Source organism: Limulus polyphemus, unplaced genomic scaffold (genome assembly GCF_000517525.1).
Source record: "Limulus polyphemus unplaced genomic scaffold, Limulus_polyphemus-2.1.2 Scaffold1660, whole genome shotgun sequence".
NCBI classification, from domain to species: Eukaryota; Metazoa; Arthropoda; class Merostomata; order Xiphosura; family Limulidae; genus Limulus; species Limulus polyphemus.
Window position 1 is genome coordinate 244,951 of NW_013667270.1, and position 6,729 is coordinate 251,679.

The following is a 6,729-nucleotide window of genomic DNA, read 5'->3' on the forward strand; positions in this document are numbered from 1 at the left end:
TAGAAAGCTATCGGAGATAATATATCTTGTAATTGCAGGACGTATGTAGTTTGTATTTTTTTTATTTTACTTTCGAAACATAAAACCTTTATTCATTTTTTTTTACTCATTCATGCTTGATTTTGAAAAAAAAATTATATTTCAAATTCTTTCAAATTATGATTGAAATTCTTCGACTTTCAGTTGTGTTCTACTAATTTGTTTTAATGAAATCCCATTTAGCTGCTTCTTTTGTATTATAATGTATGTTTAGAGATTCGCAAATATAAAAGGCGGTATTAGTGAAAAAAGTCGCGTTTTCATATATTTCCGCAAAAGTTAACTTTAAAATCAATAATCCAAAAGTGAGTTTCTCGTTTGAAGTACGCGTTGGTTTTACGAAATCAACTTTTCTACACAGACTGTAGTGAAAGCATCTTTATTACGGTTGTGTTTTATGTTTGACTAATTACACGTGAAGGCAGGTTTGGGTGAAGGTCATCGAAGTAAGATTGTTTCATATTTAGTAATGTTTTCATTGTAATATCTAAAATACACAGTGAAGAGTTCCGAAACACCCATTAAGTAAGAATTAAAAGCTTATTATCCACTTTCTACAGGAAAGTTAAAACAATAACACAACAAGAACTATACAAATGTCGTGTTTGCTCGATTTACAATAAATGTTTTGAAGTCATTGCTAGAAAGATCAATGTTTTACATCCAAAAATTTCAAGCTTACACAGTCAATTTTCTTAGCTATGTCTCAGTTAATGAAGGCGAATTCCCACTCGTTAGCGTGCTGAACTGTGAGCCCGAGGGTCACCTCAATAATACTTTCCACATTATGGGGTGGGGGTGGATATGTTATAAAAGTTAAAGTAAAATCCAATTATCCGATTAAGATAGCTCAAGAGTTGGTGTGGGGCGGTAATGTTAACTACCTACTTTCTCTCTAGTCTATCAGCACAAAATAAGGGACGGCTACCACAGATGACTCTTGAGTGTTTAGCGTGAATATCCCAAACCAAGCACCAGGAAACCTCCAACAATTGGCTACTTTCTCTCTAGTCTATCAGCACAAAATAAGGGACGGCTACCACAGATGACCCTTGAGTGTTTAGCGTGAATATCCCAAACCAAGCACCAGGAAACCTCCAACAGTTAGGATTTTTTCAAGATAAGAAGAAAACATTTCAATGGTTTGTCCTAGAACTGCACGAATTTCTGTAAGTAACAATAACTTACACGAGAATACTCCTAGCTTCTTGAAAACAAATCACAAGGAATGTTATAAATTGCATGACCACTTTACCTGACTTAAGATTGATTTCAAGCATGCGAAAGTCAATGACAGCAATTCAATAAAATCCGCTGTGCTAAAGGTTGCAGTCAATAGGGACCTGCTCTAAGAGTCAAAGCTCATTTGACTAGTTAAGATAGAAAAAATAATAATTTATGGTGAGAAACTGTTATATAGCGCCGTAGTAAGAACCTAAAGAAGTTGTAATAAATTGTCATGCCGTAGTAAGAACCCAAAGAAATTGTAATAAATTGTCACGCCGTAGTAAGAACCCAAAGAAATTGTAATAAATTGTCATGCCGTAGTAAGAACCCAAAGAAATTGTAATAAATTGTCATGCCGTAGTAAGAACCTAAAGAAGTTGTAATAAATTGTCATGCCGTAGTAAGAACCTAAAGAAGTTGTAATAAATCGTCACGCCGTAGTAAGAACCCAAAGAAATTGTAATAAATCGTCACGCCGTAGTAAGAACCTAAAGAAGTTGTAATAAATTGTCATGCCGTAGTAAGAACCTAAAGAAGTTGTAATAAATTGTCACGCCGTAGTAAGAACCCAAAGAAGTTGTAATAAATCGGCACGCCGTAGTAAGAACCCAAAGAAATTGTAATAAATTGTCACGCCGTAGTAAGAACCCAAAGAAATTGTAATAAATCGTTATGCCGTAGTAAGAGCCCAAAAAAGTTGTAATAAATTGTCATGCCGTAGTAAGAACCTAAAGAAATTGTAATAAATCGTCACGCCGTAGTAAGAACCTAAAGAAGTTGTAATAAATTGTCACGCTGTAGTAAAACCCAAAGAAATTGTAATACATTGTCAGAAACAAAACATCGAATACATTTGACGCTATGTTCGGGAAAACCTCTTGCTAAAAACCCAAAATATAGAAGTTTTTAACATAAACGTTAAGATCTGTTATTGTGCTGTTTTACCACATATTTCATGTTTCATGTTTTAGCCTTATGTAATATAGCTACCAAAAGTAGAAAAGTTGGATGAACAAATTTTTACCAGTTGATACATGATACAGGTTTTTGCAACTTGATTCGTTATGTCTAACAATTGCGTTAGTGAAAATTATTTTCAACTCAGTTCAACTAATTAGAAAGCATGAGTGAATTTGAAGTCTGGTTTTACTATAAATCCAGTGTTTGAATCATGTGTTGTACCAACTGATTACAAAGGGTCTTTTCTGGATATCAAAGAATAAATAGTTTGGAGAAGTCTCAACATAATAAAATGTTGTTCATCAATTATACCAAACCCTTGATGAGTAGCCGTTAGCCTGTTAGCTGCAATCCTCTTTATAACGAATAACGTGAGATCAATACTCATCACGAGTAGAATTTTAATCTAACTCTTTCTAACGGATAACGTGAGATCAATACTCATCACGAGTAGAATTTTAATCTAACTCTTTCTAACGGACAACGTGAGATCAATACTCATCACGAGTAGAATTTTAATCTAACTCTTTCTAACGGACAAAGTGAGATCAATACTCATCACGAGTAGAATTTTAATCTAACTCTTTCTAACGGATAACGTGAGATCAACACTCATCACGAGTAGAATTTTAATCTAACTCTTTCTAACGGACAACGTGAGATCAATACTCATCACGAGTAGAATTTTAATCTAACTCTTTCTAACGGACAACGTGAGATCAATACTCATCACCAGCAGAATTTTAATCTAACTCTTTCTAACGGACAACGTGAGATCAATACTCATCACGAGTAGAATTTTAATCTAACTCTTTCTAACGGACAACGTGAGATCAATACTCATCACAAGTAGAATTTTAATCTAACTCTTTCTAACGGACAACATGAGATCAATACATATTACGAGTAGACTTTTCATCTGACAGTACTAAAATTACACCTAGTTTTAGTCAACATATCATAGTTTGTGTGTGCAACGTTTACCGATTAAATCAGTAAATCACAAGAACTGTGAAATTATATTGTACTTTTGAAGATGTTTTGCTTATAAAAATACACAGAAATTAGCATGTTTGAAGAAAGAAAAACTTGTCATACGTTATGTAGCTCGAATTATTAGAAAACGGAGAGAAACGTTATGTATTTTCTTTTCCAAAAAATGCACAATCTACAATCGTATCGCTGGTTTTATCTGTCTATTTTTTAATAAAAATATTTTTTTTGTGTTTACACTTACACATAATTTTTCAGCATGCTCCCAGGAGTAACTTAATAATGCATTCATTACATTGGACTACAACATATCCCGAATTTCTGCACGTCTCTAGCAGCTTTCTGCACTTAGGAAACGCCTCTTTCAGTTTCCGTTGCCTAGCAACCAGATACCGAAAAGTGACTTGGAATCCAGGCTTCACTGCTTTTACTAATTTATAGACTTTGTACATCAGTTAGCCAGTTGGAAGCCAAGCAAATATCAGGCTTTCATTAAGATAACCAAATTTTATGATCTGCAACTGTGGGGGATTATATGGATGGAACATTTCCTTAGTGTTTGTTAAGGAACAACTTCCAAATATGTGCATGACATATATATTCATACTGAAAAGAATAGACTAATACAATGCACCTAGTCTATGTATTATCTTGTAGCAAAACAAAGACGAGAAGAAATTATATCATACTGAGTTTCTGTTTTTGGTCTCATATATATATTCAGTAATTATGTCCTTAGAAATAAAAACGTAAACATACTTATGTATATTTACAAGTACCATAATATTTCACTACATTTACATATATGTATCGTCAGTGTCACTTGAAGACATCTGCATCCCCAAAAAAGAAAAGCATTTCCCATCTTATATTTTATTACTGATTTAGGGCCCGGCATGTCCAAGTGGTTAGAGCGCTCGACTCGCAATCTGAGGGTCACATGCTCACCCTTTCAGCCGTGGGTGCGTTATAATGTGACGGTCAATCCCACTATTCCCAAGAGTTGGCGGTGGGTGGTGATGACTAACTGCCTTCCCTCCAGTCTTACACTGCTAAATTAGGGACGGCTATCTGCGCTAGCAAAATTCAAAATAAAATGAGTACTGATTTTACTGATTATATTTGATGCATCTAATAAGGCTACATGAATATATTGTAATGTAAATATCACATTTTAAGTTTTAAACATTCAAAAGCCTATTTTAATGTTAATTCATGTAGGAACTTGTATCTCTCCTAATAGTTTTCTACTTAAAAAGTGTAATATGGAAACAAGCAATAATCCTTGAGTTAAAATTATGCTTAGGTCTTAGAGGAAGCTGAAGCAGTTACTCAAAATTAAAATACTATTGTATTAAATCCTAGTAGTCACTTCAAAAAAGCCTAAAGAAGTAAACAAGCTGACATTGTTAGAAACAAACTTTGAGAGAAATACAAGAAACATTCACTGAGCTGTTTTTTAATGTGTAGCTGAAGTTATAGTTCCCTATGCTTTGACCTAACCCTTCACACACAGTTCGAATAGTTATGTTTTGACTAACGCACGAGAACTCACCAGGTGAAATGTACTTCATTGTTTTAGTGTATAATATAATAAAATGTATTTACGCAAGTTTGTAATTTCTAGTACCATTTACCAAGTTCCATAGTTAAATTTATTGAACTACCACCGATGTTTGTCGCAGTGTTATATTTTTTTACATGAGTTTAATTTCAGTGAGAAATCTCTATTAACTGATTATCAGACACACCAGTTTGAAGGTTTAACTTCTAACTAAATTTAGTACAGCTCAAAAAGCGTTTTATCATTAAATGTTTTATTTGCCATGAAAGGGTACAGAGAGTTTAATGTGATGGTGATAACATATTTCAACGTGAGCTAGCACGTTATCTTTCTCTCCACCATAATATAATGTAGGACACGAGGACGAGAGAAAAGAGAAATAGAATAAAAGTTATATCGTTGTTTTGGTTTTGGTTTTTTTTTAAGAAATCGGCATGTCTTTGTGTTTGATTCAATCTGGTAAACTGATAGAAATTACCATTTTCAAAGAACAGATGTATAATTAATACTAAGGGACAGATAGAAAAAATTCAGACACTCTCAATAATTTAAGGACGCTCCACGTATTCAAACGTATGTAAAATAAATACTCTAAATTATATAGGTTTCTCTGGTCGAATCAAAGTATAATGAAAATATAACAAAACTCTAAGTACTTTTGACCTGTTGCATATTTCAGAAACTATTTCATTCGACTCGATATGAAATATGCAGTAACACTGAAAGAAGGCTTCAAGGATGCTAATTAATACAGATACGATTAACAAAGATTATTTTCTCTAGGATACAGGCAGTTCTTTCTTACCAACTTCATGCACAAAGACTTGTGTCAGGAAGCACATACTGCTAATACAACAGCAAATTCAGGTAGCTGAAGAAGACAGACCAATATTCTGTCAAAACATGTTTCCTTAAAAACAAATCACTTCATTATGATTACAAATTGTTGTTTATCCATTATCTATAACGAAGTCTTCAAATTAGTAACAACCATGAACTAAGTAAGTCCACATCATTTCACAGTGACTGGATGTTAAAAAATACGAGGCAAACACAGCATTTCCTGACTTTAGACTCCAGAGAGTGTAAAAACTCAAGATCTGTTCAGGTCGAATACAATGATTGGGTTATTATAAAATAAAAGAATCATAATCTGGAAACTCCTTAATAACGACTGTTATACAAGTAAAGGCAAAGAAAAGAGCGATTGCTTATTTAACGTACAAAATCAAACGAAAGGGGCAGAATTAGGGATGAGTTCGTTTTTTTTTCTTCTTCTAAATGCGATTTTACAAAAGTTACAACAAGATATTAATTCTACAAGGTTTATTTCATTCGTTCGTGACTTTTTTGTTTTCAAAAGTAATACAATAATATTGTATAGCAACATTGTCAAACAAGACATCTCTTTAATTCATTATTTCATTAGTTTATCATGACAAACAATATTTTCTAAGGCACTCCAGACAGATTTTTATCCTAAATCATTTGTTTCCATTCTCATATCCTTTTTTTTCCTTTTCCCTCTTTAACCATCTGCCTCTATTCTCATAACTCCCTTCCATTCTCACTCTATCAGTTGCATTATTTCGAATGCTATCATCTTTCTTGCTGTAATTCCACCACAGGCTTATCACTTCCAACTACCTCAGCACAAAGCGTTTTGTGGTAATAGTATCTGTATATGAGCTGGCTGTAATGACAACAGTTAATAGCATACATAATATATATGGAAGGAATTACATGTAAAAACAAATAAAACTACACTGAAGAATAAGACGGAAAACAATAGTTTCTTGAAAAGTTGATACAGTCGACTGGAAATACAAAAGTAACAGCATCATTATCGACGTATGAAAAACTCCTGTACAACAGACAATAAAATAGCAAAATAATAAAAGATATTCTGTTTATTTAATAAACGAAATTTTAGAATTAATTCATAA